Consider the following 12,441-nt stretch of genomic DNA (forward strand, 5'->3'; position numbering starts at 1 on the left):
TAGTTCCCAGCTGCCAGCCTCAATGCGCGGGCGCCTGGGAGCGCTGAGAGCAGGTGCCGCACGGCCCCGGCGCGGCCACCGAGGGAGCTGGGGCCCGCCTCGCCCAGTGCTTGGGGGCCGCTGCCACTCTCACCTGGGCCCTGCCTGTCAATACCTCTCACTATGCGCGCCTGGTCGTTACAAAAACTAATTTCCCCTCTGCTGTTACTCGCGCCTTCTTGTCAACGGTTTGAGGTGGGCCACCCCCATCATTATGACAAAAGGGATTGTTCCTCCCTTGGTACCCTGCTGTCCATTGAATTGTCTCGTTAGCACCGACCTCCCGCACCCCCACTCGGTAAGGAAGCCCCATCTTTTCAGGTGCTGTATATTTATAGCTGCTGCTCTATTTTCCACTCCATGCATCTGATGAAGTGGGTTCCAGCCCACGAAAGCTTATGCCCAGATAAATGTGTTAGTCTCTAAGGTGCCACAAGGACTCCTCGTTGTTTTTACTACTAGTAACGATTGTCACTGTACGGCAGGGTATCATCACGCCATGCCCTAGCAGTGAGGGCGTGCACGGCGCTGTACGGAGCACAGGAATAGGTCGCCGGGCAGTGCTCTAGCAGTGTCAGTGCACGCAGTGCCGTACGGAGCACGGGGACAGGTCACAAAGCAATGCCCTAGCAATGTGAGCGCGCACAGCGCTGTACAGAGCATGGGTACAGGGCGCCAGGCAATACGCTAGCAATGTGAGCGTGCACGGCGCTGTACGGAGCACGGGGACAGGTCGCCAGGCAATACGCTAGCAATGAGGGCATGCACAGTGCTGTACGGAGAATGGGAACGGCACCAGGCAATGCCCTAGCAGCCTAAGCAGCATCAGAGCACACAGTGCTGTACGGACCAAGGGAAGGTCACTAGGCATTGCCCTAGCAGCGTCAGCACCATTTGTCCTAGTAGCATCTGTGCACACAACACTGTATAGACATGAGCCCAGGTCACCAGGCATTGCCCTGGCAGCATCAGTGTACATGGTGCTGTACAGAGCACAGGGACAGACCCACTTCATGTGCCCTGACCTGACTATGGTGTCATTAGATTGTCATCAGATAACCCATGGACATTTAGGCCCCTCTACCCATGCTGTCTCTGGGCCTCAGACTTAAATATCACAGGTGACTAAACCTCAACAGGGTAGGGACTGTGCCATTTTATGTTTGTGTAACCCTTCTGCCCATCAGAGTTGGCAGCAACAAGGGCCGGGTTCAGTATCTAGGGGTTCCATTCCAATAAAACAATGCAAAACCAGCTTGAGCCCCCACCCAGTGACCTGGGACAAATATACACCACCCCCACTGAGTGCCTCTAAGAGGCAATACTTCCTCTCTCACAAGCACAGAGGCTGAGCATAGCAAAAGCCTTTTAATAACAGAGAGAAACAATGTGGCATTATGTTGGGGAAACACCACCAACAGGATTCATAACCAACCCATGAACCAAAACCCACCCCAAGAAAATTGGGCCACATCCTTTCCCTTTGGTTCTTGAGTCCAGCAACCCAAAAGTCCAACAACCCAAAAGTCTCTGTCCCTGATCAGTGCCGCCCCAGAGTTTGAAAGTTTATCTGCAGAGTTTTAACTCCCAACCTGGGTGGAAATGCGGGGGGTTAAGGGGCACCTTACGTGGTCCGAAGCCTACTACCCAACCTCTCCGTGGGGCTCCACTCCGCTCCACCAGCTGCCCCACAAATTGCTCTGCCAGCCACTCCACTCCGCTCTGCTAGCTGTCCCGCGAGCGGCTCCCACCATCCCACAAACTGCTCCGCCAACCGCTCCCGCCATCCGACTAACTGCTCCACAATATATCTTCAGGCCCCCCCACTACTTAACACAACACTCAGTAATTTCAGCTCCTAGTAATTTTAGCTCTTTAGTGATTTCAGCATGTAGTAGGGAAGCCTCACTGCTAGTATACCATTGGCCCAAAGTGAATTTAGCTCAGTAACTTGTAACTAGACTCATAGTAGAATCAAAACTAGCTCTGATATTCCACCATAAAGAGGAAAAAGGTGCAACTGACATGTAAGGCCTTCATCAGCAGACCTATCCCCAACATCTCTCAATTCACTGGCTTTTGGAACCCATGACCCTTGCCTAGCGAGTGCTGCTTAGTTGATGGTGAGTCCCTCCATCATAACAAAAGGCCAAGTACAGTTCCACTGTCCTTGATTCACATAATCAGGATAATAACAGTTTATTCTTCCTGCCCCAATAACAGAGAAACTGGAGCTCCTACAGCAGCCAAAGTGACCATCTAGGCACGGTGGGTGTGCCTATGCAAATGAGATCAGCCCCTGAAGTTCTTTTCCATAACCCACCAGGACTCACCACCAGATGTCAGGGTAGAGCTCATCCTGACTCTGCTTACATTTGCACAGCACCCAGTACAGTGGGGGTCCACATCAAGTCCCCTGGCCACTACTGTAATTAAAAATATTTAATAATCATTAATAATAAAACTGATGTAGTAATTTTAAAATTACAAAGGTTTCTATTTACCGTATGTTTTCATGAATACGTAGTACTGAAGGTTTTGGAGGTATGGATGAACAATAGTCTAAGGAAACAAATTCTGTTTCCAGTTACACCTCAGGCCAACCCCACTGAAGTTAATGGAGTTACACAAACAGCAAAATCTGCCCCTCTGGTGGCAACAGCTATTTCCTGTGACAGGTTCTCCACAAAATAATGTACAGGTGACAGTGTGATTTTAATGGCACAGTCCAGTAACATGTCCATGCAGGGAGATGTGATTTCATATACAGTCTCATACAAAATTCAACAAAACTTGTAAATGAGAAGTCAAAATCACAATATGTACCCCAGTAGAGGCGGTTTCACATGCAAATACTATTTTTTCTTTTTCATGCATACTTCTTTCACTCTTTTTTTTTAACCAAAGGGAATTAAATTAAGGATACTTAATGTAACATTAAGATTAAAGCCTGGAAACTCCAAATTAATCCATGTGAGCAGACCCTTATGCATGTGTATCACCCAAGTGAAGTCAATGGAGTTCTGCTTGTGCACAGTCTGCCTGGATCAGCTTGCAGGACTGGGGCCCGAGTTAGTATAACAACAGCAACAAAAATGAAGAGGCCAAATTCAGAGAGAGTTGTGCATTCATATGCCAAAGCTAAATTAGTTCTAGGATTCCTACAGCCTCGTTCCTCATTCCTATTTTTGCTGTAAAAAGTACACTTTCAGGCTCCAATCTTGCAGAATCGAGGCCTAATATAGTACAGTAGAAGCTCAGAGTTAGAACACCAGAGTTACAAACTGACCAGTCAACCACATACACCCAATTTGGAACCCGAAGTACACAATAAGGCAGCAGCAGAGACAAAAAAAAAGAAAAAAAAAAAAAGAGCAAATACAGTACAGTAGTGTGTTCAACAAAAACTACTAAAAATAGCTAAGTGGAAAGCAACATTTTTAATTGGCATAGTAAAGTTTCAAAGTTGTATTAAGTCAATGTTCAGCTGTAAACTTTTGGAAGAACAAACATAACATTTTGTTCAGAGTTACAAACATTTCAGAGTTGCGTACAACCTCCATTCCTGAGGTGTTCGTAACTCTGAGGTTGTACTGTAACATTTATATGACCAATCCTGCAAACTACCAAATGTCGGTCAGACGACCATGAATTGTCCATGGAAACCAATGAGCTTCTCAAAACAGTAAACACTTATTGACACCCTTGAAACGACACAAGATAGTAAGCAGCACCCTTGATAGTGTTTGCAGAATGGAGCTTGATAGTGTCAAAACAGTTCAAGAGCTGTGCAAAAAGACTGAGTGAAGGCTGTTGTAGGCATAACTTTTCACTCTCCGGACATTTTTGTGCTTGATTTCTCTACTTAAATAGTGTATCGCTGTATGTTTGTACATTTAATGGACCTCTAGAATCTGATTCCCAAAACCATGTAATTCCTTGTGTTAGAAAACAAAAAGGCTGTGGCCTTCATCTTGCAAACCATTCCATGTGGGGGAATCCCTGTGATGATCAGATTGGGGGTCTGTGTGGGTCCTCCAGAGCAGACAATCTGGCAGTTTCAGGGTTTATCACTTTGATGCAATGTCCAGCTAGTTGCACCCATTTTCAGATTCCTAATTGCTTGTTTTTTGGAAAGTGTGCAAGTCCTGTCATATATTTCATTGTGTACACTTCTTCCTTTAGGGCAGTGGTTCCCAGACTTGTTCGCCGCTTGTGCAGGGAAAGCCCCTGGCGGGCCGGGCCGGTTTGTTTACCAGCCACGTCCGCAGGTTCAGCCGATCGTGGCTCCCAGTGGCCGTGGTTCGCTGCTCCAGGCCAATGGGACCTGCTGGAAGCGGCATCCAGTATGTCCCTCAGCCCGCGCCGCTTCCAGCAGCTCCCATTGGCCTGGAACAGCAAACCACGGCCACTGGGAGCCATGATCGGCCGAACCTGCGGACATGGCAGATAAACAAATTAGCCCGGCCCGCCAAGGGATTTCCCTGAACAAGCGGCGGAACAAGTTTGGGAACCACTGCTTTAGGAAATATAAGTATTTATAGTATTTATTTATTTGTACACTTGATCTTTATAAAATTGTTATTTTTAATACAAGAATCAATACCTTTTTATTCAATACATAGATTTCAAATGCTCAATACTGGGAGATCTTAGGAGAAGCCTTTCAAAACTGAACCAATGTGTGAATGAATAATGAAAGAAAAAACATAGAGCAAGGAAACAGATTATTATAATCCCTTTAAAGCATGGAACAGATAAACAACAGCAAGGAAAATATTATTTAAAATGTGATGAAAAGTTCCTTTTAAAAGCTGATAATGCTGTGTGTGATAAGCCCAACACACTATACAACAATGTTAACTCCAGGTCATTATTAAAGGGAATATATAATAGGTGCAGAATAAAAATAATATAGAAAATTATTATTTTTATTATGGACTCCTAGATGGTAAATGTACAGACAGATTAGATTCTATTTCTTTTCTAATTTAAGGCACTTACATTTTCATTTGCCATAAAACAGCAATTATATTTTTGACTAAGTTTCAAGCCCCATTCACTGTAGGTTATGCACTGTATTCATTGTTGAGTCTAAGAAATGTGTTTATACTTCCTGTCCCTTCACACACTAGTGATCCAAAGGAAATAGCAGAAATCCTTCTGATTGTGATCGTTTTAGATCATTCATGTGGGTCAGGTGGTCCAGGGTTCAAAATCTGGTCATTTGGAGTCACATTATCCATTGAAAGCAAGACTATTTACTTTTAATCTGTTTAAATCACATGCTGGCATTTGTATATGATGATGGAAAAACAGGAGAATTGTGTCTCTAAAACAAAACAATCACAGTTTAAGAGACAGATGGACAAAAGAATAGGACATAAAATTGGAGTTACACTAAGGATGAATTTGGTTTATTGAAGTACAGTATTAAAATAGCTATGACCTGATCCTGTTTGTGCAGTTAAGGGTTGCAGGATTGGATCTCTTAAATTTAGTCCTCTAATCTGCTAAAATATTAGTGGTGTAGTATTACTGCCAGGCCTACTGACTTTATGAAGCTTAAAATATAACTATTTTAAAGCTCTTTAATGGCCTGAAAACCTAGGTCTGGAAAAAAGAAGCATATTCCATGGGACTGGTGTGTTTTTTTATGTGAATAACATAGGGTCCAATCCTGTACAATGCTAAATACCTCAAAATAGGCTCAACACTTTGCCAGATCAAGCCCGTTACCTATAAAGAAGCTTCCAGTATTGCTAAAATGTTCTGTATGCAAACACAACATGAGGGCTTTCTTGCCTCTGACGTTATTCCCCCCACGGACAGATATGGGGCTGTCCAAAATTTGCACATCTGAGTGAGGGTCATATTGGTAACTTCCCAGAAGCCTGATCTGCATAGAATAGAGCCCGTTGTATTTTCCTTCATCCTCTGTACACAGCTGCTTCTAAGCTGAATGGTTCCAGACAGCCAGTTACAGAGATGGGGTAGACATATCCAAAGTTCAGAGTGTATTGGGATCTGTTGATTGGTCTGTCCCATGTCTAGCTACCCAATCTTTGCTAATTAGTAGTCTTTACTGCCTCTGCATCATCTCTTTGCCTCTCCAGCACTGCCTGGTTCTCCCTCCCAACAGTCCCACGGAGACTCAAATCTTATCTTGGGACCCACGTGTTTAGGAGCTGGTGAGAGGATGCAGGACTAGCTTGGAGTTCAGTGAGGACATATTTGAAGAGTGCAGGGGCAGATATCAGGGGGCATGAAAGGAAGGATGGTCCAGTGGTTAGGACCTGGGGGACCTGAGTTCAGTATCCCATTCCATGATAGACTTCTTGTGTGACCTTATTCTGTCTAACTCATGGGGGTGTTGTGAGGGTAAATACATTAAAGATTGAGAAGTGCTCAGACACTACACTCATAGGTGCCGACTTCGCCGCTTTCCCCTGGGTGCTGGACCCCAACTCTGTCCCAGCCCTGCCATCACTCCACCCCTTCAACGTGGCCCCGCCCCTGCCCACCCCTTCTCCAAAGTCCCCGCCCCAACTCCGCTTCCTCCCTGCCCCTATTCCAACTCCTTTCCCAAATCCCCGCCCTGACCCCGCCTGCTCCCTTGAGCATGCCACTTTATGGCTCCTCCCCCTCTCTCCCAGCATGCCGCCAAACAGCTGTTTGGCAACGGCCAGGGGGAAGCGCTGGGAGGTAGGCGTAGGAGTGGGGACGCAGCGTGCTTGGGGGGGCGGAAGGAGGTGGGGTGAGGGGAGTTTGGCTGCCAGTGGGTGCAGAGCACCCACTAATTTTTCCCCATGGGTGCTCCAGTCCCGGAGCACCCACGGAGTGGGCACCTATGACTACACTGATGGGAGCTATAAGCACCTATCCTAGATAGGCTGATGGATGTAGGAGTTTTGTGAAGGACAGAGCTGAAGGCTCTCCCTATCTCTCTCTCAGCATATCTCTGACACCCTCCTTTCCACTTAATTATTCCCTGCACTGTTCCACCAATCCACCTCACTGCTGTCCCCATACTCCCAGCTCAGACCAGCCCCAAAAGGCCAGCCCTCCCATTCCCAGACCCTGATTCCTGGCTCCCACAAGGAAGACAGGGAGAGGAGCTCAGACTTCTCCCAGAGAAGCACCCCCCTCCCCAAGATCATACATGGAGAGCAAGGAGAGGGGCTCAGGACCTCCCCCCCTAGAGTGTGCAGGGAGAGGGGCTTATACAGCCTGAAATCCTGCATGCTTAGAGGGAGGGAGGGAATACCATAGGGGTGACAGATCCCATCCTCTTGCCAACCAACCCCAAATCCCCAATCCCAATGTCCTCCCCACCCTTCCACTTCCCCTAGTACTCCTGACCCCGACCTTAAAAAACGGACACTCCAGCAGGAGTGCCGGAACCTGCCCTTCCCCCTGAAGACCTGCCCCCACCCTGCCCCTTCCACCCAGGCCTCACCCCTGCCCTGCCTCTTCCTCCAATGCCCCGCTCCTGCCCTGCCCCTTCCCCCCGAGGCCACGCCCCCATTTGCTCCTCTTTCCCCATCCCTCTGTCACTCACTGCTTTTCCCCTCTCCCCGTCTCCCTGCAAGGGTTGGGAGGGACTTGCCTGCAGAGCATGAGTGGGAGCTGCAGCTGCCCGATGCAGATAGGAGGTGGCCCTGGCTGAGTAGGGGCTGGCGTGGGTAATGACTTGGCACCTCCCCGCCTCCCCCGTCCGAAGTAACTGGACTTTGGGTGTCCAGTCAGTAGATCTGACCGGACATCGTCAAGACCCCATTTTGACTGAACTTTCTGGTCAAAAACCGGCCACCTGGCCACCCTACTACCAATGCCTTTCCCTTCCTCTACCATTTATCCTCCTCATCTTAATCCCTCTCCCCCCACTGCAGCCCCAAAACCTTCTCCACCTATACCCCCCCACTACTCCACCCCTAATCCTCTCCCTCCAGCACTGCTCTCACACAGTTCCACATTTCACCTCACGACTGCAACACCCCATAGTCCAGGCATGGGCAAACTACAGCCAAGCCATTCGTTTGTGGGTGGTACGGGCTGGTGAAGCTACGTTCTGTTCTCAATCTTTCACAAATATACAGGTTAAACTGAAAGAAAATAAGTTACACCATAAACTTACATATAGACTTGTGTTAAGGAATGTTCCTTTGCATATTTGCCACTACTTTTATGTGTAACTAGCAACAGGAATAGCCCACCTTTTAATGTTTGTTTTGGAAACAAGTAGTTGTGCGTTTCTTTGTTAGATATGAAGACACCGAAAAATAATTTTATAGCAACACTGATGGTGACCAACAGCAGTTTATAAAAAAAAAGTATGGTGATTGTTTGAGATCAATGGGTGACCTGACAGTGAGTTTGACTACGTAGTACAAATAACCAGAAAAAAACAGTCATTACCTTATTATTGAATTCCGGACCAAGATATGTCAGTATCCGCTGTGGGCATCCACATCTAACAATCATTTTGTACATGCCCTTTGCCACCTCAGATGCTGACTTACTTCTAAGTGGAAAGGCTTCCACCCATCTTGAAAGATAATCTATGGCTGTCAGTATATACTGGTATCCATCCTTTGTTACTGGTAATGGTCCTATTAAATCCATTCCCACCTATTCCTAGATCCGAGTGACCTACATACAAGGGTACCAGTTACAGTCATACCACACGTGTTTCTTACTAAATGTTCTCAATAAACCCATATGTCACAAGCAGAGAATGTAAGGCCCACTTTTAAATACAGAAGAAAAAGAAAGAAAGAAAAAACAAACAAACAAAAACAAGGACAGGAATGGGTTATGGAAAACAATACAAGAGTAAAGCTGAAGAAATATCCCCAGCCAGTGCAAAGGCGCATTAGAGGTAATTGCTGCACTGTGCTGTGCCACTTGTATGCATTGGACTCGTTTGAAAATCAAAGCCTCCTTGTATCGCAGAAATAACAATGGATAATGATAAACAATAATGTGTCTGATTCCAAAATTCACCTTTATGCTTTTCAAGGTGGTATCCAAATTTAATTCCTTTCCCTCTTTCAGGCAAGTCAGACATCGTGCAACCTGTTTTTGATGGAACAATATGATTATATTAACATTTCATTATGGAAATAGTATTGCAAGGGAACAGAGTTTGCATTTGCACACCAAATATATTTTTATATTTCTTTTATACATTTTGAACTTCTATTTTAATTGTAAATAGCATTCTTCAGGATTTAGTTTCATTACTTTACATACCCAATTGGCAATGTCTTTTGTCATCCCTGGCCAATAGTATTTTGATGTCAGCATATTCCTCGTTTTGAATATTCCTAGATGTCCACCCAATAGACTGTCATGATACCTTTCAAAGAGTTGCAGGGCTTCTTTCATGGTGTGCACAACAACAACCTTTCTTCCTTTTTGCAGAATGGAACAATGTCCCCTCTGTTGATCATAGAAGATGGAGCACGGAGGATGATTAAGGTTTCTCGGGGCCCTGAGCCAGAGCAATAGTTGGGCCCCTACCCACCCTGTCTGCCGGTTGCACCATCTATGGCCCTATCCCTTTCTTCCTCTTCCCCAGGATCTCAGCCATATTCCACCTAGGCTCCCCACCATTTTGCCTCCCCCACAACTCCTTTGTTCATTTCCCACCCACCCCACTCTCCCACACAGCCCCAGGACTGGAGAAGCTCTATCCCTGTGTCACAGCCCCAGGGCTGTACCAGGGAGAGAGAGCTCCTCCAGGCCCAGGGCTGCAGCAGGGGTTTGGATGCTGTGGTTCTTTAGGGGACCAGAAGCAGGGTGCTGTGGATTCTCCTTCCCCACCAGGCACTTCTGCTGGAGATGGGGTCAGGCATAGGGGCTTCCCCTGCTGCCCCACGGCTTCTGCCAGGGCTGGGGTGGGGGCAACGTGTTGCACTTAAGCTATGACCGGTTATTTGCAAAGCCATTAATTAATTATAAGGCATATGACTACCAAAGACATCTATACACAGTATGGTTCATAATGCCTTGAGTACAAGGGGGGAATTTCAGTGTATAGTTAGAAATTATTGCTCATTGAACATATAGCGATTGCTGTTGGTGCTTGCAGCAAACTGGATAACATACTTAAGAAATGAAGCAAGTCATTAGGGTTTTTTTGTAAAATTTATACTAATTTCTCACATAACTGCACACTGTGTTTGTTGCACCACCGGCATAGATAGCAAAGGAGATTTTCTGGAAAATTTTAATAAAACTAGAGATCCCAGTTCCGGTCCCTTTGAAGGTAAGATTAACACTCCAAATAATCCCAGTGTTGGGACATCAGGACCATCATTTACAGGCTGAAGTTTCCAGTGTAATGTGTCAGTATTATCTTTAAAAAAGTATTCCTTGCCTTCCAAAGAAAAGTTGACAGCAAATCGATGCAGGTTCAGTCTGCCTGCTTTATTCATTCCTTCAGGATATGTTTCACTCCTTAGGTATGCCAAAACATTTGCAATTTTTTCCTCAGAAGATTTCCCTCAGAATTGTTTACAAGAGAAAACAGTTACTTAAGAGCAAACATCACATATCAATCCATATAAGACTCAAAGTTGATTTAGAAGGTATGAGATGTACACTGCAGACCTATAAGCAGGGTAAACCTAAATCAACAATGCATCATTCATAGGCCAGTCACAAGACAGACATAAATAAATTGCAGACATGTGCATAATTTTGAAATATTTGTGGCTTGCAAATTATGGCTATATTAAATCAGTGCAGATTGAATGTTATCAGAGATAAGGATATCACCTACAAGATTGTAACCATGTATAGACATAGTGACTCAGGACAGTAAATGTAACAGCACAAAAATGTCAATAAAAAAAGCAAACACAAGCAGAGTTGCTTGAAGATAATGGGTTCTGAAAACAAATGAATAATTAATATAATATATGGAGATATACCTATCTCATAGAGCAGGAAGGGACCTTGAAAGGTCATTGAGTCCAGTCCCCTGCCTTCACTAGCAGAATCAAGTATTGTCCCTGACAGGTTTGTTTGTTTTTTTAACTGATCCCTAAATGGACCCCTTAAGGGATGAACAAACAACCCTGGGTTTGGCAGGCCAATGCTCAAACCACTGAGCTATCCCTCCACACCCCACTGAAGGGAACGTTCTACTTATTTATGTGTGTTGTAGAGGTAATTTTTTGCTTCGTGCAACTTTTTGGGAGAAAATAGTTTTCTGAAATTCTGAACAATCTGAAATAAAGAAAACCCAATAACATACACATATCAGTATCACCTCATTCTCAGCTATGCCTTTAATCAATAATTTTACTGTAATTTAACGAATCAATCCTAACGTAATGTTACTTGATTATCTAACAAATTATATCCCACCACCTTAATTGGTATACACCCAGCAAAATTACTTATACATCAGCCAAAGAAAATCAAAAAACCAGACAGAGACCACACAGATAAACAATAGAGAAATGGGGAGCAATAAATAAATCACCATGATTACAGGCATGCAAACCATTTAAGAAATTACTATACAGTTATTGTAAAGATTCTTGATTATTCATGCAGTTAGCCAGGAAGACCCTTAGTATTTGTGTACTTTTACCAGATTTGCCCATTAATTGGGGTATGCTCATTTATTGGGGTTACTTGTCTGGGTTTTTTTCCCCTGATCGTTTTTTCCCCCTACTAATGTACTGCTTATGTATAAAGCTCTTGTAAAGCACCCTTCTTTCACTACTAACAGTATTGCTGTAAAACCTTTATTTTTAAGGCACAACTCTTAACTCCTTATTGCACAGTTCTACAGGCATTCTAAGCAAGATTCTTAACAGAAGGTTAACAAATATTCTATGAGAGAGAGACCATGCTAAAGGAGCTTGGTCTGAAAAAGAAAAAGAAAGCTTGCTCAGGTCTGTGCCTCAATTTCCCTACTCCACAGCAATTACTCAACAATTAACATGTGATTAGGGTCCACGTGCTGCCTGCGTTTGTTCAACAATTTGTGACCAGCTTTGCCCGTTACTTTGGGGTACACTCATTTATTAGGGTTACTCTTCTGAAGGGAGGGTGGTTGTGTAATTCTATCAATGTACTGCTTGTGTGCCCAATGGAATGAGTCAAACAGCACTTTCAAGCTGACATCCTTATTTGTCCCAGATTTAGCATGTCCCTATCCCCACTATTACATCACAATTGTACTGGTAGTAACCCACTTGATGAGCAAACCCCAGAGTACTTTTGGGCGCTACAGGGATCTGTAGCTGAGGTAAAAGAAGCATTGCTGCTGAGTAAATGTGGAAGATTCAAACACAAAAGTAAAGTTATTTATGGACTAATAGTGATAACTACTCAAGGAGAACCTAAACAAAATAAGTTGCATTATTAAAGGTTAATACC

This window comes from Lepidochelys kempii, chromosome 7 (genome assembly GCF_965140285.1).
Source record: "Lepidochelys kempii isolate rLepKem1 chromosome 7, rLepKem1.hap1, whole genome shotgun sequence".
NCBI classification, from domain to species: domain Eukaryota; kingdom Metazoa; phylum Chordata; order Testudines; family Cheloniidae; genus Lepidochelys; species Lepidochelys kempii.